A 26,356-nucleotide genomic window follows, 5' to 3' on the forward strand; every position below is an offset into this window, starting at 1 on the left:
TGTATCTTTTTTTTTTGGGGGGGGGTTGATTTATGCCCCTCTCCTTACAGCCCTCTGGAAGGAAAATAGTTGTACCTGTGGAGGAAAGAGTTGTAACCCTGTCCTTACAGCCCTGTGGAGGTTGTAAGAAAGTCCTTACAACCCTGAGGAGGAAAAATAGTGGAGGCCTTTTTGTGTGATGATGATGAGGATTGCTATTACTATTTTCTCCATGCCTTTTTGTCTTGGGATTTTGGGGGCCCTTCCATATTTGCTGTGTGCCTCCCAAGTCCTTTTGGACTTTAAAATACCTCCCAGGTCCTTTTGGACCTTTAAGGCTGACCCCATCATGGGGTTTTGGCGAGTTTCCAAAGGGGGGGGTTGTCCTTGGCATCCTTTGAGGCTGAGAGAGTGTGGCTTAAAGGTCATCCCTGCTTAAAAAGAGCCCGGAAAGGGGGAGGGGGTTTACGGAAGCCGATCTTCCTTAGGAGACTTTCTTTGAAGAAAGAGAGGCTGAATTTTGGAAAACGGTATGCCGTTGAAAACGTTCCCCAAAGTTTTGGAAACGCCGTGGAAGCAAAGAATTTGTGGGCAAAATCTGTAGGCTTTGGGAATCATTCATTTTAAAGTCATGGTTGGATTTCTTTCTTTTCTATTTAAACAGGGAAGGGGGGGAGAGAGTCCAGACCTAAACTGAAATGCAACCTATGGCTTATATTCCCCCCCCCCCTTTTTATTTTCACTTAGAGATTTTCTCAAGTCTTGGATGGAGAGACCCAAACCAGCGTGCCTTCGTTTTTCTTCTGGCTTTTAACCGCTAGAAACGGCTCCGGAGAGAATGGAAAGAGATTTCCTTGCATTGGGGGGAAGACAGGAGGAAAAAGCCCAGCCTTTCCTCCCCGGCCAGCAACACCTTTTAATTGGCGAGAGTAAGGTTACAGAAAGGGATTTTTGTATCTTTGTACGTGGGTAGGACCTTTTTGACTGCATTGGGCAGCTTCCTAGAACGTTAAATCTCTCTTCCTACTTCTACTATTACTACCACTACTAGATTTTTTGGCTGGGAGATTTTGGCCATCCATTGCGGGGGAGGGTTTTGCATCCCCCCCTTTTCACCCCTCCCCCGGAAACAAAGCTGAGGAGTAGCAGGCGGTTTGCTAGTCTGTATTTATCCTGGCTGCACATAGCAATCTCATAAAACCAATGCCCGGCTTTGAGCCGTGCGCGTGTGCTGTAATAAACCAGGGCATGCAAGCCAATGGGGGTGTTTTGCGATGGTGTGCTTGCACTTTGCCCCAGTTCCAGGCCAAATCTCCCGGTGTGTGGTCTTCCCTTTGCTGCTGGCTCCATGGAAAAGCCTTGTGAAAGCTCACCAACCCCTAGGGCTGGGGGAACTTGACAGTTTTTGGGGGGCCTCTTTTTATCCCTCACTGTTCTACCTGGCCACCTTCCTCCCTCCTTCCCTTCCTTCCCCCTCTCCTCCTCTCTCTGTCCTGTTTTAACTTTCCAAGCTCTGTATAGCTCTTTCTGCATCAAAAAGGAAAAAAACAAGAAATAAAATTTCCTTGAGGAAACAAGGCTTCAGGATTAATTCAGCTGTCTGACTCATTGACCTCCTGGTCGATCCCTCTACTCCTAATTTCAAAGGTAAACTTCTAAGTTTGGGGTCACGTTACTAGCGGGGGCAAAGCCTGCCTCCCGCCGCCTTGAATGAATCTATTCAGGCCCCTTGCAAATAGCTGTGAGCGGCTTGAAATTTCCTACCGAAGGCTGTGAGTGAGTTTTCCAAGCAGGCTCCACTGATTTCTCTGGAAACAAATCCCAATTGTTTGCATTTGTGTGTGTCCTGAAAGTATCGCTTGGGCCTGGGTGAGTTGACAGAACTTTCGAAAAGACTGTTTCAGAGGGCTTCCCCCCCCCCCCCAAGTCTAAACAGCTTAGAAAAGTAACCTTCACCAATTGTAATATTTTGCACTTCTGATGTACAGTTCTATGGATAATTTCATTGGCTCAAGCTGTGCTTAAGTGACAGGAAAAAATCAGTGTCAGCACAATGTACAGTTATTGTTGCAGTCTATGCTAGTATATTTGAGTTTTATTCCGTAAAAATCTTGGCTACAGTTGTATATCCTTTGCTTAGTATTGATATTGTGCCACCGCTTTCTATTCTTTGTGTCTTGCTTACTTCGAATTAAGTTCTCTTAGTAGCAATAGGGCTTTGTAAAGCCTCTAGTAACTGAATTTGATAGTCATTAAACATTATTGATTGAAATAACCCTGCTTAAAATGTCTACCTTGCTCTGCTGTGTAGCATCTTTGTACTCTACTCATTGTACATCAGATGTTTATTGCTATCTGTTGTTTGATGTGGGAAGGCCTGTCACTATTTGTACTCTTTATCCTTTTATTTCTAATGATGTCGCTTTACATTTGTTTTTTGAAAGTCCATTAAAGCTTTATTGTAGAAAGACTGCTGCTCTTGTTAGAACAATTGTAAACCTAGTGAGAAATAATGCTACTGAATCCACAGAGTGGCGGTGGCCGAATGTTGTTTCGCTGTGGATCTGTTTTAAGGAAAGTCTCACAGAGGGAAAAAAAGCCACCACTTCAAATGTTCTTTTTGCGTGTGTCTAGTCTGGAAAGACTTTGAGGTCTGTTGCTGTCCGGAGCCCTTTTTCTGTTGTACTACTGGCAAGTATGATTAGCAGTGCAATATTAAAAGGGCATTGGCTGGCAGACTAAGCTCCTCCTCCCCACTCCTTCAGAAAGACCAAACCAACTGTAGGAACCATCCTCTTTCCAGAGCATGTCATGCACATGTGTGAAAACAAGATCTTTTGCATGCATGTGGGTATATAATGGAACCAGAGGGCTTGAATTCTCTCCCCTCCTTTTGTGTGTGTTTAGGCTACATGCATTTTCTTTACAATGCAGGGGCTCTGGTGCATGATTTATTATAATTCTCACTCACTTACCCCTTGTCTTAATATTATGTCTCTTGTTTAAAATGTTGCATCACTTGATTCCATTCCTATTGACACAGAAGCACTGAGGCAAACTCTATCCTAAGACAGTCAGCCACCATTGAATTTAAACACCAGTTCATCTTTGATTTCTTTGTCTTTGGTGTGTGTCAGCACTCTGGTGTCTGTACTTCTTAAAATGATACTACATACACTCTTCCATGTGACTTGATGCCCAAAGGATCTCACATTCTTACCATACCAAGCACAAACCAATTGTTTGGGTACATATACCCTGTATAAGTATGGGGTGGTCTCTTTAGAGAAATGCTGGGGGTTCTTCCACATTGGTTGGTAGCACCTTAACAGTTGTTCCTCTTGTTTTTTAATGTCCACATGTTGCTGAAACACTAGAGAAACTTCAGTACAGTCACTGGAGAAATCTTATGGGGGAAAGAGTGACAAAATACATCAGTCGGAAAAATCTTGGCTATTGATTTGCAAGAATGTTTGGCTTTTTCAACTTAAAGTTTGCCTTTGCTGTTTAGCATAAACATTACATACAGTATGCATTGTAAGAGAAGTAAGGCTGGTGATTTCATAATCCTTCCTTGTCTCTTTTTGTGACTTTCATTGCAAACCTATCCAGGCTTACTTAGAAACATTGAATTAATTGAGGCTTCCAGGTAAATGGATAGGATTGCTGTAATGTACCTAATATAAATTATAGCATGGGTCTGGAGGGAGAAGAAGACAGCACCAAGCTAAATCTTTGTGGGTTTCTGATGCTCACACTTAGGGCTCCATTTTCCCTCCTGGCCTATGTTTCTATGTGTGCTATATAAACAGTATTTGTTCAAATATTTACATTGGGTATGTCAAAGAGTTCTCTTTTAACTCGGTTCTGTTTGAAAGAAGAGGCACAAAATTAGTGTACTTTTTTGTCTTCTCTGTATGTGTCCTTGCTCTAACCTTGACTAATGCTGATCTCAAATAAACTTTAAATCGTTCTGGTTTTTATTTTATTAGGGATTTCCAACCATAGCTCTTCCTATTGAAGAGAAGAGTCTTGTCTCTCTTGCTTTAACAAATCTCTGCAAAAAGGGACCAGGGTGGTGGTGGTGGTGGAGGAGGAGGAAAAGAATACAAAGGTAGCTGCATACAATGCTGCTAGTAGGCTGCTGGGATTGATGGCTCTGACAGTGTTGCACTACTGTCTACACAAATTAAGCAGTGCAATAATATTGTCAAAGCATTTGGTTCCAGTCCTGATACGTCCTTGTTTATTATGATCAGCCCAGTGTGGTGGGCACCCGGGCCTTGTTTTGCTGCTTACTGAATTTGAGCAAGTCAGACGTTGATTCTGAGCTCTCTTCTTGTTTAAAAGCCTGCCAGCGATGGTTTAAACACTAACCCCCAAAATGATAAAAGCACCTACAGATTGTTTTGTGGTAACTTCCACTGGTAGATTGTTTCTCCTTTCACTGGTGGCGTTTGTGTATGTGTATCCAAAGACAGCACAAAGTTTATTATCCCCTCTGTTGTAAGCCGCCCGGATTCCCAGTGATTGGGTGGCATATAAATAAATCCTATTATTATTATTATTAAACCTTAATGCAGAAACTTCCATCCTCAGAATCCACCACTTTGCTAGGATGGCCCCATCTTACTTTGTTTTGGTTGCTTTCAGAGTACTAGAGGTCTTTGGATGGTTTCTGTTAAAGACGGGATTCCATTCTATGTATAACACAAGTTTATTTTTATGCCTCAGTCCTCTGGCAGTTTGCTTCCAAGGTTCTATTTAAGCTAGGTTTTACTACAGTGGCTTGGGTTACTCCCCTTTCCTTTTTATCTTTTTCTTTCATTTGAAAGAGTAGGATGCTGATGCTGGTGATCATTATTGTCAAAGGAAATATCAAATATTCCGTTACATAACAAAAAGAAACGAAGAACCAAGCACAAAACAAGAGCAACAAACAATAGAGGTGCTATGTATGTACAGAGCTGGTGGAAATGTAGGATTCCAGCTATGTGCTGGTAAAGGCTTGTAAACTGAAACACTATATAAAAGCTTGTTCTCTTAAATAACAATAAGTTGGAGGTGGTGTGGTCCTTTGAATGACTGCTGGGAGCAGATGTGGAATTTCTTTGAACAGCTGTTAGGGAGAAAGGCAGGGTGAGGAGGGGTAGAGGAGACAGAATCCTTTTGTAGAACTCTATTTGTTACTTTGGAAGATAAGAGGTGAGGTAAAGAAGGGAGGTGTTAAGGCTTGTAACCAGACCTTGGTCAATTACATCTTTTGAGATAGAATGTGAATTCACCTGAAGCCAAGGTAGACCAAAACAAGCAAAATGGAACATCTGTCTGCTCTAAAATGTGTGCTCCTCTTCAGCTTTGGGTGCATGCTGTGTAAGTGTGTGTGTTTTGCTCCATTTATGTTCACAAATGCTTTACAAGTGATAATTGACTGTCATGTTTTTCTGTTCCTGAAGTTGATGTCATGGTAAAACATCTCTGGCTTCCCAATATATATCCTAGAGAAAGATATATAGAAGCAAAATGTCAATAGTGCTTGTTTCTTTTTAAACTTGGGCAGTGGTGCACTTCATTTTTTACAGTCCGACACACACACAGTGTCCTTTTGGTTATGTGTGCTATATTGATCTTTAGTGTTCAAATAAAGCTATTATCCTGTGCAAACATACCTATGAGTAATCCTAGTGAAATTAGTGGGTCTTACATCTAAGTAAAAACACATAAGATTGAACACATTTCTATGCATTTAAAGAGTGTGCCGTGACCATGTTAAATAGGGCTGGAAGAATAACTGGCTACTCAGTGTCTTAAAACTATTGAAACTTGGATTTTTGTCAATTAGATATTTCTAGCCCTTTGCTTAGCACATCCTCATCAAAGAATGTATTTGCACATTATTTTATCTTTAGTCATTGCTTTGTACCATAGGTGTGATTCATTGTGTCTCAGCCAATCATAGTTAATTTTCAAAGCATTTTGAATTACACTTCCTCAGTAATCCTTAGAACAGCGCTTGCAAGGTATGTTTATTCATTGATTCATACTTATATATTATGTGTCTATTCTCCCAGCCTTTTGTTGTGTACTTTTAAGCTGTTTCAGACTTGGTGATCTGTGGCCTGGTGGGAATTTGAACCCTATAGTCCAACACTCAAAAAACTATGCCATGCTGGCTGTCTCCCAGCTTTACTCCAAGGGAATCACTGTGGTCTACATGATGTTTTAATGACACAACCATTATCTGGGGTAGGTGAGAGATCTAGGACCCAGTTAAGACTGAGCTGGAATTTGAACCTATTGTTAAGTCCTACACTTCCCCCAATATACCATACTGGTTCTCAAGATAGGTTAGGTATTATATCACAGTTGAACAGAGCTTGAAAATTTACTTTTTTGGACTAAGCTTACAGAATCCTGCAGCAAACATGACAACCAATCACTCTGGATGGAGTATTCTGAGGATTGTCCAAAAAGGCTTGTTGTCTTTTTTAACTGCCATAGGGCAGGGAAAGCAGGGTGAGAGGTGGTGGTTTGCTAGAGGCAATCCAGTGTGTATTTAGTATTATTAAGATTTGGGTTGGGAACTTTTTGCTATGCTTGGGCTCTATTTGCCTCAGCCTACTTTGTTCATCTAATAATGAAACAGGTTGGTTCCTCCAAAATGTCTGATGCGATGCCAAACCTGTCCATGTCTAAGGTGCTGCTGCTCTTGTGGATATAGCATGCTCCACATACCTGAGAAGGGCTTACCTTTTCCTAGATTAAAGAAAAACAGAAAATATTTTAAAACAGACTTGGAGTTGACAAACTGGTTTGGGTGAGCAACAGTGCTTTCTGGGGCAAATTCTAGTTGAAGCTGAGTGAGGTAGTAGCAGAATAAAGTTGCATGACATAAATAACTCACTTTTCTTCCTATAGATTTCCACTCAAAAGCAGAAATCAAGACAGTTATTGGCTGGGAGATTCTGAGCATTGGCGTCCGAAAAAACTACATTTCCTAAGCTCTGCCCCCCTCAAATGCAGAGGCCTGGTAGATTATTATTAATTTGATGCATGTTAAAGTTGTTGGAATCCCTAACTTGCTTCTCCTGGTTACACAAGTGTAACTGTTGAGTGACCTCCATGTTAATAAAAAATATAATAGTATTCCCCCCCCCCCTTAAAGTCTGTCTGGAGCAAGCATGATTTGATGTTGCATCTGGATAGAGACATCTAGCCAAATCTAGTGAGAGATGAAAGCAAACATTTTTGGGCGGGTGGGGGAACAGGCAATATGTCAGCCAGCCCTTGTCCAAATGTGTGTTTTGTAGGGGGTTGGCTCTTTGTTTGAAATGGGACAAAAGTTTGGCTGTTGGGGCTAGAACAGTGAACACAGTCTGCAGGCTGTGGATGGGAGGAGAGCCTGTTTGGGATGGAGGAAGGTGAGTGTGTGAGTTTGGGGGTAGGATGGGCCCTGCCTTACAGTGCTACGCTTAACTTTCTTACCCACACCCACAATGTTTCATGGAGGCAATACATTCCAAGGAGGTCCAATGCTTGGGAGAGACCCTGAACAGTAATGCAGGGAGGAATTATACATCAAAATGTAGAAAAGGAAATCAATCCCCTTTTGGGTGCCTCACTGGAAGAAGAGGGGAGTCCCTGAGACACACGGAAGGTGGAGGTTCCACATTCCAGAGGTGGCTCTATTCCTGACCCTGGCTGGCAGAGAGGAATTTAACAGTGAAAAGGAGAAGAGGTAGGACGGGGAAGGGGAAGGGGTGTGAGGGGATTCAGAAGCACAGTCCTCCCACCTCTCCTGGAGTGGATGTATTTACAAAGGAAACTGTGTGGTGTGTGTGTAGCATTCCAAGTTTTGTATCCAGTTGGGCACTGGAGGGAAGGGGGATTGCATGGAATGCAAAGAATCAAAAGTCTGCCTGAGGTGGGGAAGGGCTGTGGAATGGCTGTGGAACACTTTCCATCCTGTTATTGCATAAACCTGTTAAAGAATCCCTCCCCTATTTCTTGAAAGCAGCATGCACAGTAATACTAGTACTTGCTGGGTAGAATTTAGAGTATTTGGGAGGGGGGTTCCTTTCCCTTCCTTCACACCCAGCTGGCTGACAAAATCAGATAATTTTGCCTTTTCAAGACCGAACAGCATTTCTTTGCCTTGTCTTTTTTTTTTCTCCTTCCACCAAGTAGGATATTTTTTCTCTCTGAGTCATAGATCCTTGCTTACTCAAATGGCTTGGGAGAGAGGGGGAAGTAAAAGGGGGAGAAGACCTGTTCCTTGCCTAGATTCAAGTTTCCATTTGGTGGAGAGGTGTGGCACAAGTTGATAAGAGTAGACAGCATGGAGAGTCTGGGGATAATGGGAGCTTCTGGGGGACATCAGGTTGGGAGGAAGATGTACTTGTTCAAATAAAAGATTAGGTGAAATATGCAATGGCCTGGAAGGAGTATAACGTCTTGTATTCGTTCTCCAGTGAGTGGCATTCCTGAGGCAGCTGAGATATGTACTCATACAGGAACATAGGAAGCTGCTTTGGTTCCTATATGAGTCACAATATTGGTCCAACTATCATAGGTTACACTGATTGGCAGCAGCTCTTCAGGCTTTTTGAAAATGGATTTTTCCAGCTCTGCCTGGAAAAAAATGTGGGGTAGACTCCTAGACCTTTTGTATGTTGCTGTGGCTCCTGCACTTGTCACTTCACAAAATACTTCAAAAGTGTTACTTCAAAAGTTGTAATGCCAAGGTCCCAAAAATCACTAGTTGCCTCCATAGTTACACTTTTATAGAAATAATTGTGCATTTTCCCATTTCTCAAAAATAACTAAAATTCTTACTTTTAAAATGATAACTTGAATGCTTCAAGCTGCAGGTCTGTCGTACAAAACCTATTCTCCTCCCATCTAGCACTCTTATCACCTTGATGTCCACAATAGAGCACAAGACACAGCGCAAACCAGCACTGAATGACGCAGTATTTCTCCTTCACTATTTAATGAAACCACTCCCCTGTAACCTTAACAGTAGTTAAAAGTTAGTGTCACAAAAATTGAACTCATCCTTTGCTAAGTTAGTCATAATAACTTGGTTATACTTATTGCTAATAAGAATACATTACAAGTATTACATGTACCTTCAGTGAAAGGATCAACTTACTCTTAGAGTGGTGCTTTTTTAAAAAAAAAAGTTATTGCTAAAAGAATGACCATTCATCTGGTCGTCAAGAAATGTTATGCAAAGCATGTGCTTTTCTTTCAAACTGATATGCATCAACTTTAATTCCTACACCAATCTTAATTCATGCAACATGAATTAAATTGGTATGAACCTATCTTAGTTCATGTGGCTGGGGAAGTCTGGGAGCTGTAGTAATTTTCCCCACCTGAGCTCTTGATAATGTCCATAACCAGTTTCACATTCAGGTTAAAGTAAACTGATTCTCTCATCTGTTTGCATCTGATGAAGTAGGCTATAGTCCAGGGTACAGTATTTTTGTTGCCCTTTAACCACAATATATGAGCTGTAAATAATAGTCAGTCTCATAAGGGTACAGGCTAAGGAAGAGATGGGGAACCTTTGGCTCCCCACTTGTTTTGGGCTACATACCCTGCTATCCATTGCTATTCTGGATGAGGCTGATAGGATTTGAAGGCCAAAACATCACAAGACAAAGGTTCTCAAGCTATCAGCAAAGGAATCTGAAGGATGTTCCCCAAACATGTAGAAAGGGAAGAATGTGCTTCCATTTGCTCTTGTACCTTGAGAGCACAGCAGGCAAAATTTGCTTTCTGGATTACAGCTTGCAGGACCTCCATGCCAGTTGGGGGATTCTGGAAGCTGTAGTCCCCAGAAGTAGTGTTTCTAAGCTCTGAGACTGTTCCATGCTTATTTCCAAAGCCTGTCTGGAGCATATGTTCCCAGTTTGCTTAGTTGGCTCTTACAGAGAGGGCAAGATCTCTTGCCGCTGATGGATGTAGCAAGACCACACCCTTGGGATCAAAGAGGGCTGTCCTGCCTTCCCCTCCTGGCACCACCTTTGTACAGGTTATGAGATAAATTTGTACCCCTTGGGGAGCTCAGTGGCGTGTGTGTGTATATATGTTATCCGCTTGTGCAACAGCAGTGCATAGCTGTGGGTTTTCACATTATCATTTTGCTACCGCAGCTCTTGATTAAGGGCTAAGCAATCTAAGCTTGAAAGCATGCATGCATATAAGCGAATGCTGGCAAGCGCCATGCACAAAAGTCACGTCGTGTGGGGAAAGGGAGGGACATTGGAGGATTTTGAAGTCCGAGCTGGTTCAGTAGCTCTGTCATTCTTTTTAAGTGGTGGGCAAGAGGCAGGGGATGCTGTTGGAAAAGGTGTAATTGAAACAGATCAGTGCTAAACAGCGCAGAGCAGGAAGTTGAAGTGGGTAAAGGCTTTCTGGAAGGGACCCCCCTTGCAGAGAGAGAGGAAGCAAGGAAGCGCACACAGAGAAAGTCGTGATTCATGCATGATTCACATGGGTGGGTGCAATCCGCTTAGGAAGGTCGCCTTGTTTGGGAGATGTAGGAATCCTTGCTGAACACATCTGAGCAGGTTGGCTCTTGTAGGGTTGAAAGAATCCCTGCTTTCTGGAAGGATTTGTACCAGCTTGCTAGATAGCTCAAGACACCAAGATAGGAATGCAAACAATGTAGTGCGTGTCTTACAGAAAAGAAAAAAAAAAGGAATTTTGGAAAGGAAACGGAGGGGAAAAGGCAAGTCTCGGAACATCGTTTGGAAAATCACACCTGTGGGATATAAAGAGGACTCAGGTTAGAGTATATTCAGTGGTCTGGTGCTTGCTGGAGCAATTTGGGCTTGCTTTTTGGAAACAGGTTCTAGAGACCTTTGCCTGAAAAGTATCCTACCTTTTGTTATAGGAAAGATTCATAACGATGAAAACCTTGCAGGAGGGAGTTCCTTGCGGTATTTTAACAACCGTGTACATTCTACCCTGTGTCAAAAATAGTTGAAATCAGTTTTATTGGAACTGTGGATACCCAAGCTGCAAACGTCAAACAATTGCCCAAGTTATTCTTTAAAAAGCTTTTTGGTGGGCTGAACAGCTATCTCAATTGATTGGGCAACAGGTTTAGTTTATTTAAATCAAATCATGGTTTTTAATCTAACTGTAAAAGCTCAAACATATTGTTACCAAAGTACTGGAGTATGTAATTAAGTTGAAATGGTCTAAGAAAGGTTGGTAATGCAGATGAATGATGTTCATTATGAATAATGAAGGTGCACACATTTAGAGGCAATCTCTCAGTTTGTTACAGAACGGAGTAAATAGTCGTTTGTGAAACAAGACAACATCAATGCAAATGAGGGTTAAAAATACAGCTGTTAAAGCTGAATAATAAAAAACAGTCAATTATTACTCCTCAAGTGTCTTTTTATCAACAATTAGGAGATAATAAAACATCTTTTAAAAATGTTAGCATAGGATTGCATATCCTAAAAGATCAGTCCATGTCCTTAAAGAAACTGTGCTTTTATTTTATCAATTTCCCATGACAAAGAGATCCGTCAGGTTCCACAAACTGGTGCAACAAGACACATCTCCAAGAAAACTTTGCAGGTTTTCAGCAATAATATGATTCCTCAACTTGAGAATTGTCTATACTGTATTTGAATGGCAGTTGGTGCTTAGTAATTAGCATTGCGCCAAAGTCCTCTCTTAATTTTTTAATGCCTGTTTTCATGTATTACATCAATTTGATTTTGCCCAACTTTTTGGTCCACCTAATTTTTGTGACTTCTAATAAGTATTTACAAGAACCTTGAAGTGATGCTTTACATGGAAACACCTAACAGTTTGCCAAATACTGCCCCTTTTACTACAGAAACTATTCAAATTAAGGAATGCATCTGATGAAGACCATCCAGTCCCCAAAAGCTTATACTGCAAAGTTCTCTCTTAGTTAGCCTCAAACGTGCTACAAGATGATCCCTTTGCCTAGTCAAGTGTGTAAGGCACAAACGGCTACAATCTGAGAGCTTTCAGTTCCCCTTATGGCAAAGATTCTCAAGAACTATAAGGCTTGTGGGTTTCTTGATCATATGTAGGAGGGTAAATAGCTGGTAAGGTGGCAGGCAAAACACCAATAATAATCAGGGATATTGATCCCAGATACATTGGAGACAGTTGTGCTGGTAGGAGTTACATGTCTAAAAAGCAAGCAAGTGTTGCATACATACTCCATACTGTAAATACATTAATGACACTATGCTGACATGTCTGGATATTAATACAGAGCATGAGATTGTATGGGAAGGAATTGTGTGCATGTGCGAAGTTTCCTGTTTTTAAAGTTTATATTGCCCCTCCCTGTGTTGCTTGCACACCACTTCCAGGAAATTGGGGATAGGACTATATCCAGAATCTATTTAAATTTCTCTGGTTGATAAGAGTTTTTAAATCAAGTGACAAACTTTAGTATTGTAACCTTAAAAGCTTCACAAGTCAAATCTCCCACTAGGAAAGACTATCTTGCTTTTAACGTTTCCAGAGGAAGCTTCTCTGTATAGTTTCCTTGAGGGAATGTATTCCGCTTTAATGCTGAGAAGATCTGGCCAGGGTGGCCTTAGGGGAAAGTCCCTTTCACACATACCTCTCTTGAATTAGGAGCAATTAGGAGACAGATCATAAAGAGAGAGCATGAAAACATGTTAGGTGTCTCTTGCATGCACATGCTATGTCTAATTCTTATTAGGAGCCAGTGTGGTGTGAGCTACTATGGAGATCAGGGTTGAATCCCCACTTGGTCCCACACTCTCAGCCCCAGAAAATCCTGTGATAGTTGGTTTTAAGATCCCCAGAAGTTGGAAATGGAAGGCACAACAATAGTCATTCTTTTTAATACAGTCTGTAGAGAGATTTTGTAGCACTTTTGAGACCTTTGGCAGCATGAGCTTTCCTAGGCTTCAGTCTCCTTCCTCAGATGCTTTTGGTGGAGTGGGAGCCAGGGACAGACATATATGTATGTGCCATAGGTATGTGAGAATGTCAATTCAAATTCAAAATTAGTTGATCTTTTCATTACATTATGACCAAAATAATTGTGATATACAATTTTGCAGCTGGGAAATGGTAATTGGCTTGAGAATGAAAAACAAACCTGAAACAATCTTCCTCCACAATCAGATGGCACTTCCTTGAAAGTTGCCTAAGGAACTTGGGGTGAGGAACACTGACATACAAACGTGGGTTCAAGATGACTTCTGAAGACAAAAACGTTGTGTAAGGAGAAATCCAATTTGCATCACAATCTCAAGTTTGTGAACACATTTTGATGTACAGAGGAACACTTCTTCACACCAAATTTTGACTCAATATAAATTGAAATGACTTTAAGGAGGAATTGTTGGTTTCCCTTCTCGAACCTGAGGAAATGGTCTGGATCTGAAAACTTGCCTATGGCTGTGTGGCATCTTAAAACTCTCCCCATTGAATGCACTAACTGCATTTGCACATCGCAACAAACCATGGTGCCCACTATTGAAACCTAGCTTTTTGTGATGTACAAACCTATCTCTGTGAACAGCCCATGGTTTGTAAATGAGACACAAACCCAAGCTGGAGCCATAGCTTCTTGCTGGTTTATACAAGCACTGTCTTATTGTGATCTCCAGACACACAACCCAGAGGGGCTGTTCTCCCTTGTCCCTGGCTTGTGTCACCAGTTGCCAACCCTAAAACTGCAGCTGGCCAAAGGGGCAGGAGGAAAGCAAGCAGAAATGGGGAGAACAAGCCACAGTGTGGTTGCCTTTCATTCAGTTTGTGGATGAAGCCAGAAATCCTGACATAAACCATGGGGTCCTATGATGCTGGATGCAGAATTTGAGGCTGTGTGTCTAGGATTGCACAAAAACAAGAAACCCTTGGACATCCATCCTCCTTTTTTGTTGTCTCCTCTTCAAACAGCTTGACTTTCTAACTGGTCTTGGTGACATTTAGTTTCTATTAAAAGTGATCAGGGAACAGAAGAGGAGGAAGCGAGGCTTCTAAACATATCTCTAGACGCAGAGCCTGGTGAGGGGAAGATAAATAGCAACTGTGCTGCAGCACGGTGTTTGTTTTAAAACAAGGACCACTTGTATCCCAGGGAAGTTATTTCTAATGAACGGGGGAAAGGAAAAAAGCAACAGAGCATCTGGTGGTAGAATATTGGGTAGTTTGGACAGATTCATTCTTTCACCCCCGCCCTGTGAAAGCTGTTCAGGGATGGGTGATTTTGGATGTTACCAGTCTTGCTCCATCTGGCTCAGTGGTTCCCAGACTTAAGACTTCAGGGGTTCTGGGACTTCAGCTCCTAGCATCCAACATGGCCAGTGGGTAGGGAGATGTAGTTACAATATATCTGGGGACCCAAGTTTGGGAAACGCTGCTCTAGGTACTGTAACTGTCCCTTGCTCTCCAGGGTTTTGGACAGACCTTCCTAACCCTGTCAAGGACTGGCCATTATTCATCTCTCTGTCTCATTTTTGTTTGCACTAGCTGGCAGTAGCTCTTCAGGGTTTTGGACAGAGGGCCTTCCCCAGCCTGACCTAAGTCCAACACACCCTGCAGAAATCATCCAGTTTGAGACTGCTTTTCAGTGCGAGGGAATCCTGGCAACTGTAGTTTTGGGAGACATTTAGCCACCTCTGTCGGAGAGCTCTGGTTCCACAGTAAACTACAATTCCCCAGATTCCCTAGCACTAAGCCAGGGCAGTTAAAGTGATTTCAAACGGGATGATTTCTGCAGTGTTTTGGACCCTCATTGTCGAGGATTGAACCTGGGGCCAGGCATGCAAAGCTGGTACTCTGTCACTTAGCTACCAGCCCCTCCTAAAAAGCTACTGTGAAAAACAAGTGAAAAGATTTGGGAGAACCTTTAGCATACCCCAACCAGAACTTGGGAAAGTTACTTTTTGGACTGCAGCTCCCAGAATCCCCCATGCCACAATGCTCATAGCACTGTTTTCTGCTGAGAATTCTTCTCAAGTATGTAGTCTCCAGGTTGTTTGTGATGTTTAAGAAAACCACAGTGGTTTTTCCTCCTGAGGTAACCATGTTGGTTTGTAGTTCTGGAACTGTAGTCCAAACACTTAATTTTCTCAGGCTCTGAATTTGAATAAGCTTTAGGTGTGTGTTTTTTCAGTCCAGCCCTGTCCCATCGTCGCTTCTCTCCGTTCTCCTGGCTGCCCTCTTTGCTGGAGAAGTTGCCACAAACTTCTGCCAAAATCTCCATGAGCCCAAAATGGTAGAAGAAAAACAAATAAACACGGAAAACCAGATTGCTGTGGAATGCATACATTAGTGAGAAATGCATAACTAAAGACCCATCTTCTATTTCAATTGGCTGGGGAAGTAATGTAAAGTGTCAACGTGGTGAATTTTGGTTTTGAACCAAGTTCTTTTTATTGATACACATCTCTCCGTAGCACCTCTAGGGAGACCAGACCAAGCCATTGGAAAGCAGATAGAGCATGGTCACAAAATCACGTTTGGATCAGTTAATCTGAAATAATCCTGATATCGCAGATTTTGTAGTGAGAGTTCTTAACCACAGATTGGAAGTACCACTTCATGCATGTGACCTGGATACAAAGTTGAACCTAGGATTGTGGCCTGAGAAATTCTTTATTGAAAGTGGATTTGCGCAGAGGACATTGGCCATGGTTGCCCTCTGAGGCTGAGACAGTGTGACTTGCCTGAAGTCGCTCAGTTGGTTTCTAGTGGCCGAATGAGAATTCAAACCCTGGTCTCCTGGAGTCCTAGTCCAGCACTCAAAGTGCTACACCGTGCCGCTGTCTTGGATTAATAACGTTTTAGTTAATTTATACACCATTAAAAAACAAACTACATTTCCCCCAACAGCTTTTGACACACTTGAATTCTCTAGAGGGAAACAATGCAAGTTCCAAAAGAATAGCATTTGAAGCCCTTGCTTCAAAGAGGAATTGGTCCCTAATAATAAACAGAACATGCTGTTTATTAAGCAAGCAGCTTAACCACATTTACTTTTTTCTTAAGAAGTGATTTAGGAACAACAAATGATTTTTAGAACCTGGTTGAAAACCAGTCTAGATGGCTTTGGTTTAAGGGTTTCCTTCATACAACTCTTACCCAGCTGTGCACATGGCCAGTCTGGATTCGAATCCCTACTTGACCATGGAAAAGTACTGGGTGACCTTGGGCAAGGCACACTCTCTCAGCCTCAGAGGATGGCAAGAGCCACTGCTCCCCAACAAATCCTGCCAGGAAAAGCTCCTGATAGGGCTGCCATAAGTTAGACATGATTTTAAATATTTTAAAAATTCTTTCAAAACATCACATCTCACTTTAACCACGTGAAACTGCGCACATGTGAATACGTTCAGGCTGTGCGTATGATACTGTAATTTAAAGGTATCGTTTTAATTTGGCTAGTTGATTATGTCACAATTCTTGGCATTATATTCAGTGATATGTAGGAATTATGATTTATGAATAACAGTACAACAAAATTACTAAGGATTCTGTATGGTGTGTGAAGGGGGTGATGCCAACCCCAGGGATGCCACTGATGCTGGGCCATAGCTTTGCCCACTGCTTAGAACATTCCCCCAGAGCAAGCAAAGATATGCCTGCTCCATCTCATGTCCAGCAATGCTTTTGGAAACAGCAGTCATTTTGTTTTCCTCCTCTTCCATTATCCTACAAAGATCCATGGTGCTACCTTCTTCCGTCTGGGCTCTCAATGCATCTGCTCTTCTAATCTCGACCAGAAGGAGGCATTTCCCCTTCAGCCAATGCAACAAGTGAGTGTAGCACTTTATTTCTCTGCCATCCACATCCTGTATATCTGGAAATTCACTTACAATTTTGTTGGACCATCTATATATATATGTGTGTGTGTGTGTTTTGAAACTGTTTTTAATTTAATTCACAAACGTGTAATAGTGTGGTATTTTATAAAGTATGTTTAGTAAGCATTTCATTTAATCCCCACACCTACTTACTTCTACGTACCCAGGGAATTCTCTGAGTAACTGGAAGCCCTTCCCATCATTTTGAATGGCCCTGATTTGCTCCCATTCTGATAAGGTACTTAGCTGTCCAAATTTGCTGTTAAAGGGAATGCTTTTATTTGCAGGGAAATGGTGTCATGCTCCATTCCATTTGAGATCAGATGTTCTCTGGTGTATAATACTTTGAAGTTGTTTGACACATGGAAGTCGCAGTACTTCTTATGGTGTGCCTTGGCTGTATCTATGAATACTATATGTTTGCTGGAGTGAAGAAAGGTGCTGTTTTAAAATGGATATCTGTTCTAGCTATCCCAAGCTTTGTATTTGACTTAGGTAGGAAAATTTAAAAATTGCTTTTAGCGCCATGTGTGAAAAGGCTGCTGCGGTCCAGTCCATACCTAAAATGTGAGTCTTAGCACTTGGCTGCATCTGCACTCTAGAAATCATCCAGTTTGACACCGCTTTAACTGCCCTGGCTCAATGCTAGGGAATTTTGGGAACTGTAGATTTGGGAGACATTTAGCCGCTTCTGTCAGAGAGTACTGGTGCCACAACAAACTACCGATCCCAGGAATCCACCACATGGAGCCATGACAATTAAAGCGGATTATTTCTGCAGTGCAGATGTAGCCCTTGTTCAGTTGAATGGAGTATGCATGAGAAAGGAGCTTTAACAAGCTCCTTTCTGCTGAGACATGAGCATTCTTTTGGCAGCCTTGGGCTCATTGCCATCCTTTTCGAACTGTTTTCTTTCCTTAAGCTAGGAATAGTAGTAGTCAGCCTTCCACAAGGTGGTGTGTGTGTGTGTGTGTGTGTTAAAGGTTGAAAGGAAGGTGTGGAATATTGGCTTCTCCCAACACAAAAAGGCCATTCATATTTTATTTTATTTTATTTTATTTTGATGCTTACAGACGTCCTATGAAACTTCTTGAGACTCCTGATGCGGGGAATACCATCCCCTGTGAGAACTCTGAGGATAAGACCCTATCAGTATTGCCTCTGCTTCTGTGTTGGGTTCTAGTAGTGCAATATTGCTTATAGGGTCTTTTCTTTGGGGAGGCGCTCTTCGTGGGAAAAATAAATAAAACCCAACCCTAGAACAAACCAGCCAAAATCGTTTAACAGGAAGGGACAAGCTGGTTACATCAGGGTGATACTTTTGTGTTCTTTGCCAGAAACGATTCATGAAAATACTGGTGTGAAAGATGAGTTGGCATTAGATAGTACCATCTTCTAATGAACTGATCGGGTTTGGAGAGGTGTGTAGTTAATGTAGAGGTCTTAAGAGGGTAAAGTAATTCATTTTAACTTTTAAGATAAGTTGGGGCATCGGTAACCAGTAATAAATTTCTGTTAAGTATCCATATCCACGGATTCTTTATCCATGGAGGCAACCATCCGTGACTTGAAAATATTTAACTGATATATAAACTCTAAAAGCAAAGCTTGATTATGCCACTTTATGTAAGGGGCACCATTTTACTATGCCATTGTATGTAATGGGACTGGAGCATCTGTGGACTTTGTTATCCACAGGAGGACCCTAGAACCAAACCTCAGTGGATACCAAGGGCCTACTGTACTGAGTTGAATAGACATATTGCAACATTGCAAGTGATTTGGATTGTAGGCTTGAAGTACCAAAAGTGCAGCAACCATCTCTCTGTCTTGACTTGTGTTGTGTTGTTTGTCTGTCACATCTGTCGGTCTATCTGGTTATTTAATTTATATCCCACCTTTCTCCCAGTATGGTCCCAAGGCAGCTCACAATATAAGTTAAAATTCAGTCTACTGTGAAGTTGGCTTCACTGAGTTCACTGCAACTTACTCCCTGGTAAGTGAGAACTGCAGGCTGAAGCGGACAAGGGTACACAAATCTGTAAAACTGACGGGTGCATCCCTTGCACCCTAGAACTAATTTCACCTGGTAAGGGACTGGCGTTTCACCCACTTGGTAATGTTTGTGTCAGTCTTGCTTCCCTTTCAGAATGTTAAAAGCTACCTGTAAAGCAAATGCTAAAATGGCTGTCGTGGGCATCCTCAGCCAGTCTCTTGCAGGCTGGTTGAATGGAGATTTCCTGAAGCTTAAGGAAATAGGGGGTTGTGTCTGATGAATGGACGTTTTTCTTTCTCTTCCCTCCCCGCACTTCACCAGAGCTCTGTACGAAGGTATGTGAGAAAACAGTGGGAGTGAAGGGTGTTAAATCCCTTATTTTTTTTCTTCTTTGTAAATTATCAGTTGAAGGAGAAGAAGGATTGACAGAGGGTCTGAAAAGGACCGAGTGGGTGGCCTCTTGTTTTTCAGGTGGTCTCCCTGTGCTCTCTCTTCTGGGGACCTTTGGAGGCCCAAGAAAAGGGCAAGGGGGGGGGAGAGAGAAGGAGGACTTCAGACCGGATTAGAAAAACAGCAGAGGAGCAGAGCTCTGGCCTTGAAAGGGGGGAAAGGTGATGCGGGACGCTTTGGGTGAGGGAAAGTGTCGGTGGTGGATTGTGGCAAGTGGTTGATCCAATTCCCTGCAGCAGCCAGAGCTGTGAGAGGAGCTGGCAAGCACAATGGCCACATTCCACATCTCAGGCCTTGGGAGACCTGCTGCCACCAAGCAGGGCCCTTTGTGGCTGGCTCTTAACAAAGCAGCCTGGTGCTAGGAGGAAGCCACCCTGGGCATGCTATACATCTGTGGGTGCGTTTGGTGCATGTTTACACGCTTGCACAGATGTTACCTTTTGGAGTCGCGTTCCTTTGCCCCTCAAACAAGTGGAAGTACATGAGGGTCGTTTTCGGAAAACCTACCCTGTGCTCACCCTCCAGATCCCTAGGAGGAGACCCCAGAACTTACTTGGGCATGGGGCATGCACGATGGAGCATTGCTGTGGGAGGGGAACCGAAGAGTATGCTACGGGGCTGTCTGCTACTCTTTCCCTGTTGCACTACTGTCCAACTTTACAGCTAGCAGTGCAATAATGAAAGGGCGTCAGCCACTCCGCAGAGCAGCAGAACTGGGGAGGGTCACTTCCGTTGCAACTAGTTGCCCTTTTAAGACAGTTCCTGGGTATGTTTCCCCTCTCAACTGCTTATGAAAGAGACTTGAGTATTTGGGCATGCCTGTCGGTTTCCAGGTGATTTGTGTCTGCCTGTGCCAAAATGGTGCTTTTAAATAAACAACCAAGCTGCTAGAACACTGCCCCTTTGCCCTGTGGTCAGCAACCATCCAGGTCACTTAACTCCTGGATCACTTATCTCTTCCCATGTAATCCTTGGTGGACTTTTAGGTTCTTTTGTGAATCCAGTTTGGAGGCTCATATGTCTTTTGCGGTCATTGGCAGTTTTGGCAAAGGAGGATGCACTAGAACTGTGGCATTGGCAGAATCCTTCCGTCAGAGGAGGCCACCTATTGCCTGGCGCATAAGTGAGCAGCTGAGGTGGGTGATAATGGAAGAACACTGGCAGAATGACTCTTGTAAGCAGGTATACGGACATTGGAAGTTGCTTTGCACAAGGTCTGACCCATCCAGTCCAGAATGGCCTGTCTTGCTTTCCAAGATCTCAGGCAGAACTATTTTCCATCACCTCCTACTTGATCATTTTTTCATTTGGTGATGCCAGGGACTGAACCTGGGACTTTCTCCATACCAAGCCATGCACTCTACTACTGAGCTACAGCGGTCCTTTCACGTCAGTGCTGAGATGTCCAAAACGTGAATAGTGTGGGAGCCATAGGCTGTGGGATCAGGGCAATAACAGGGATTGTATGGAATGCCTTTTGGGGCTGCATTTGGGCAGCCTAGGAATTCAGTCATATTCCTCTTATTCATTTTGGAATGAAGATAAAAGATTGCTTGTGTAGATTTTGAGGGGTGGTGGTGGAAGGGGGAGAAAGACTTAACCAACATGTTTGTGTGAGACTGTATGAAGTGTTCAATAAAGGTGTTTTGCCCCATTTGTGTGTATGTGTTTTAAACTGAGATTACAATGTGATCCTGAGTTCCCAAAGGAGTATCAGAAAGTGGAAAGTACTTTCTGCCATCAGAAACAACTGCATTAAAAGTGTTTAATTTTAGTGGGATCACGAGTCGACCAGGGAGAGGCTAGCCTAACATGAACCTTCATAAAGTGCTATCTGATGCGGGAGACTGGCGGTTTTCCTGCCAATATAATTTTACCCATTAGGCACAACTGTTTCATTCTCTCTTGGAAACTTGCCATGGACCAACAGCTGGTGGTGCATGGACCAGCACCAACCACTATTTCAGGTAACACTGACTTTGAGCATAAGCCTCAGTTTCACTTAGTTGGTTTTTTAAAAAAATCTACACAGTAGAGATAAGCAGTTTGACACCACTTTAACAACCCAGAATCCTGGACTTTGCAGTTTGGTGAGGCACCAGCCCTCTGGGCAAAAAAGGCTAAAGACCTTGTACGACTACAAATCCCAGGATCCCATAGGATGGTGCTGTTGTTGTGTGTGCACACTTTCAAGTCATTTCCAACATAGGGTGACCCCACCCTATCATGGGCTTTTCTTGGCAAAATTTGTTCAGAAGGGCTTCACCATTGCTTTCCTCTGAGGCTGAGAGAGAGTGACCTGCTCAAGGTCACCCAGTGGGTTTCAAGGCCAGGCTGGGAATTGAACCCTGGCCTCCAGAACCGTAGTCCAACACTCAAACTGCTACGCCACACTGGCTCACGGGATGGCGTTACAGCACTTAAAGTGATGTCGAAAGGCATTATTTCTGCAGTGTAGATGCACCCAAGGAGAATGTTTCCACACATACTAGTTTTAAACCCTATCTGACTCCCAAGCCTGGGATGTGAAATTCCTCCTTTGCATATTTTGGTTCTTAGCTAGATTGCACATAGGGGGGAGTGTGTTGTCTTTGTTTGTCCTGCATTGGCTCATGTGCAAGCGGGCTCTGGGATGCTTCCAGTGCCTTGCCAGCAAAGCAAGACATGGTAAAGGGCCTCTCTCCAATTGGCCTGTAATGGGGATGACACGAAACTGGCTATAATGCCAGGTCCAGTGCTGCCTTCAGCTCCCCTTCCATGCCGCATTCTCGCAGGTCTTTCCATGCGTAGCTGTGGGACAAAACAGTGGCTTAGAGGGACGTGTGGGTGGGCCTGGTTTTCAGGAAACACTTTTTTTTTTCCTTTGCAAAAAGGGTGGCCGTTTTTCTTTGCCAAAGACTCCCAAGTGTCAGCTCCGAAGAGGGGATGGGGGGGGGGGTGTTTGTAGAGGCGAGCCTGGGCCCCACTGTTTTCATTTCTCTTTGCTAACCTTCTGGGGCTTTGGGGGCAATGAGAGCTGCAACAGCTGCTGGCAGCAGAGGGGCCTTTGAAGAAGGGGGAGGTTGTGACCCCAAGGCCCTCTTCCGTTGGGGTCCCAGGAGGTCTCGAGTCAATGGGGGGGAGGGGGAGAGAAAGGAGGTGAAGGGAGGTTGGTTGCTGCTTTTTCACCATTTGTCAACTGCTGCATGGAACAGGACAAATGGAAGACCAGGGAGGAAGGAAGGACAAGGAGCCCTGGCTTCCACTGGGTGGATTTAGCAGCCCCTCTGGGGACAAAGGAAGGCGGCGGGGGGGGGGGGGGAGGGGATGACCATTTTTTAAAAACCCAGCATTAAAAGGTCCCTGGAGTTCTCCTCCTGCTCTGCCCCATCCCCACTCCTTTGGAGATAGAACTGCTTTGGATGTTTCTATTATTTTAAAAAGGATGCCCGTCATGAAATGATGCTCAGAAAGGCAAGGTCACAGAGACCTTGGCAACCAGTTCTGGGTTTTATGCACTCCAGAGCATCAGTGCAAGCTGGGTTGTGGAATGGGTGTGTGTCTGTGTGGGAAGAAGTATCTATTACGTTTGATGGTGTTAATTTGCTTCACCTTTCTGGGGACGACGAGTCAAAGGCTTGCCAAAGCAGAGAAGTCACGAATCTGCTCGCATCCCCAGGAAGATGTTTGTTCTCTCTTCTGTGAAGTCATCCAGAAATCCTGGAAGCCCCTGGTGGGCTCTGCAGTCCAGATTCCCCAAAAGAACTAGGATATATACACTCCTAGAGGTGGTTAAAAGGGCACCGGTGTGTCTTGGGCTTATTCGGAGAATGATGAGATGCCCCCAAATAGTGACCCCAACATATCCAAAGTGGCTTTTGTCTCTAGAGCAGTGGTCCCCAAATATGGGGTCCTAAATGATGGTGGACCTCAGTTCCCAGAATCCATAAACATTAACCATGCTGGCTGTGCCTGCTATTGGTTGAAATCCCAACATCTGGGAAGCAGGAGTTGGGCACCGCTGCTTTAGAATGACTTACTCTAACCTGGCACCCGCCAAATGTGTTGGACCACAGCCTCAGTCATCCTGGCTGGAGATGACGGGAGTTCTAGTCCAACTCATCTGGAGGGTGCTGGATTGCAGTAGGCTGGTGGTCCAAAAGACCCTTTAAAATTTGCAACCCAGTGCATAAGAGGAGAGGAATAAAAGGAGGAATAAGAGGAGATGAATATATTGGCATCAAATGCATTTTATTGCATTGAATATAAGCCCAAGGCTGCCCAGTGGGTTTCATGGCCAAGTAGGGACTTGAACCCTGGCCTCCAGAGTCCAACACGCAAGCGACTACACCACGCTGGCTCCAAATTCATAATAGGGCCTTTTAAATAGATGAGGGATGTCTCACTTTTCCTAATAACTGGAGGCTTCAGCTCTGCCCTTTTGTGGGCAAACTCAAAGGAGTATTTTTACTCCCTCTTTTTTGCATGTTTGACAGGTGAGAAAGCTCTCTTGAGGGTTCCTTTAACTTTGTCTTTTTCCAAAACCTTTTGTATATGACACTCCCACACAACTGTCTTGAAAGTGTCTCAAATAGCCACTTTGGAATACCCTGCGTGAGATTCTCTTTTAAAAATAAGTGGATACATTATTTGATGTTTGTCCCTGACAGTTCATAGATCAGCAGGGTGGCATTAAGGCTCTATGTATGTGCCTCTGAGTTGCTTGCTGACTTGTGGCAACCCCATGAAATTCATAGGGTTTTCTTAGGCAAGGAATCCTTGGGGGGGATTTTGCCAGGTCCTTTTTCTGAAATATAGCCCACAGTATCTGGTATTTGGTGGCGGTCCTCCCATCCATGTATTAACCAGGGTTGATCTTGCGTAGCTTCCATGATCCAACAGGATCTGATACCTTTGGGGCATTTAGACCCTTGGCAGAGGGTATATCATACCCATATTTTTGTAGAAGTCTTGCTATTCTAAGGCCGTTGTGTCCCCACCAAAGCCTGGCCCATAGAGGTATGTGAACATGGAGGCTTTAGCCCTCTCCCATAAATGTGGCTGGAACGGTATGATACCACTGCAGAAACATCGTCCGCATTGCTCAGCGAAAGGAAGTACCTTTCATTGCGATAACAGTTCCTACACCTTTTGTGTAAGAAATCTTTGCAACTTGAAACTGATTTAGAATTTGCAACTTGAAACCGATACAGCCAACTTTTCCAAAAGCTATGAATCTTGCATGAAATAGAAATATAACTAGTGTGTGTGTTGTGTGCCTTTGGGTTGTTTTGGATTTATGGCAACCCTAAGGCGAACCTGTGGTAGGGTTTTCTTGGCAAGTTCCTTCAGAAGGAGTTGGCTATTGCGATCCTCTGAGGCTGAGAGAGTGTGACTTGCCCAAAGTCACCCAGTGGGTTTTCATGGCTGAACAGGAATATGAACCCTGCTCTCCAGAGTCGTATGCCATGAAATAGAGAATTAAATATATATTTATGAATTAAGGCTCTACATTTGCACCTTTCTTGCTTGCGGATGAATTTCCCATGTCTGCATCCAAACATCTTTAATGATCAGCAAATTCCCATGTCACGAGACTGGAGACACATTGGGCACATAAACTGAAACCAGGAGCGGATTTATTGACGCTTTAGGTATCTCCTAGGAGGTTAAAGTAACTTGGAGGTGAAAATGTGGTCTCTTCCAAAAATACCACGAGTGCCTTACCGAATTAAGTTTTAAAAAAACATTGTCAGCTTTGAGAGTTTTTATGTGTATAGATTTCAATTATTCCATTCTGGCGAAGCAGTTCAAATAATTCATGCACGGTTTTGTGATGCTTAGAGAGCCAGGAGACTACCTATCCAGGTTTCTGTCAAAGAGCATATTTGTTTCTCCCGCAAGGATCATTTGTTCTTTGCAGAAACAGTCTTCTTTCTGCTATGAGCGTATTTAACATAAATTGCAACGGAGAGGAGTTTGGCACAAAATATGATCAATGTCTTGTTTGCCAGTTTTCCTTTTACAGTATAAAGATAATACTTCCATTTGAGTCTGTTAGGGACCTGTTTGTCTGTAAGAAAACATGCCTCAGTGAGTATTATTGTGACTCCCCTGACGGTGGAAAACTGAGTTGGCACAATACTGCTCACCAATGCTTTTGGTTTGTTTGGTTATGGCAATAGGTTTCTTGCAGGAATATTAGTTTGGATGGATGTTTTCAAATAACTTGGATAATCTTGACTGTTAGACCATCACCACAATCATCATCATTCTTATCTTTGATGTTCTTGTTATTACTGTATAGTGATCCCTTGGTATCCACTGCGGTTTGGTTCCAGGGCGACCCTTGGGTACCAAAATCCATGGGTGACCAAGTCCCATTAAATACAATAGATAGTAAAATGGTGTCCTTTATATAAAATGGAAAAATTAAGTTTTGCTTTCTGGAATTTATATCATGTTTTCAAGCCATGGATGATTAAATCTGTGGATAAAGAATCTGGATATGAAGAGTTGACATCATCATCATCATCATCACTACTCCCTTCACCCACTCCTTTTATTAAGGCCAGAAAGGTGTAGTGTACATGTAAGTCCTTGTTATGGACACCCAAATCCTTTGACATTAAATGATAATACAGTTATTCGTAACTTACCTAGTATAGGACCAAAAAGAAATGCAGAGCATTCCAACCACTTTTCATGACTAAATAAGAGAAAGAAGCTTAAACTGCACAGCATATCCATTTTTGTGGCAATCCCACTGGATAAAAAACACATTAGAATGATGAAATTCATACAGAAAGCACTACCTAAAAGCCAAATTAGCTCCCCATGAGCTTTTGCAGTCTTTCCAGATGCATCTGAGGAAGTAGGTTGAAGTCTATGAAAGCTCTTTATCCCTCTTGTAGAAATGTTGCAGACAGCATTTTAGAAGGGGCTTGCACCTTCTATTCACCTTGCTGAAAAGGGTTTAGGCAGCCATTACGATGAACAGATTTCCGCTTTTCTTTATTGCCTAAACTCTATTTCTAAAGACTCGGTTGAAATTATATTAGGAACTGAACGAAACTCTTATTGATGGGGA

General features: G+C 43.0%; 1 long non-coding RNA gene across 1 annotated transcript; it reads left to right on the forward strand.

Annotated features, from left to right (window-relative positions):
• The first annotated feature begins 8 nt into the window (after positions 1 to 8).
• On the forward strand, positions 9 to 11,371 carry LOC121916707. Its single transcript, XR_006100903.1, has 3 exons — positions 9 to 908; positions 6,051 to 6,225; positions 6,898 to 11,371. It is a non-coding gene; the product is annotated as an uncharacterized LOC121916707 (long non-coding RNA).
• The last annotated feature ends 14,985 nt before the right edge of the window (positions 11,372 to 26,356 follow it).

The sequence above is a fragment of the Sceloporus undulatus genome, chromosome 10 (genome assembly GCF_019175285.1).
Source record: "Sceloporus undulatus isolate JIND9_A2432 ecotype Alabama chromosome 10, SceUnd_v1.1, whole genome shotgun sequence".
Classification (NCBI taxonomy): domain Eukaryota; kingdom Metazoa; phylum Chordata; class Lepidosauria; order Squamata; family Phrynosomatidae; genus Sceloporus; species Sceloporus undulatus.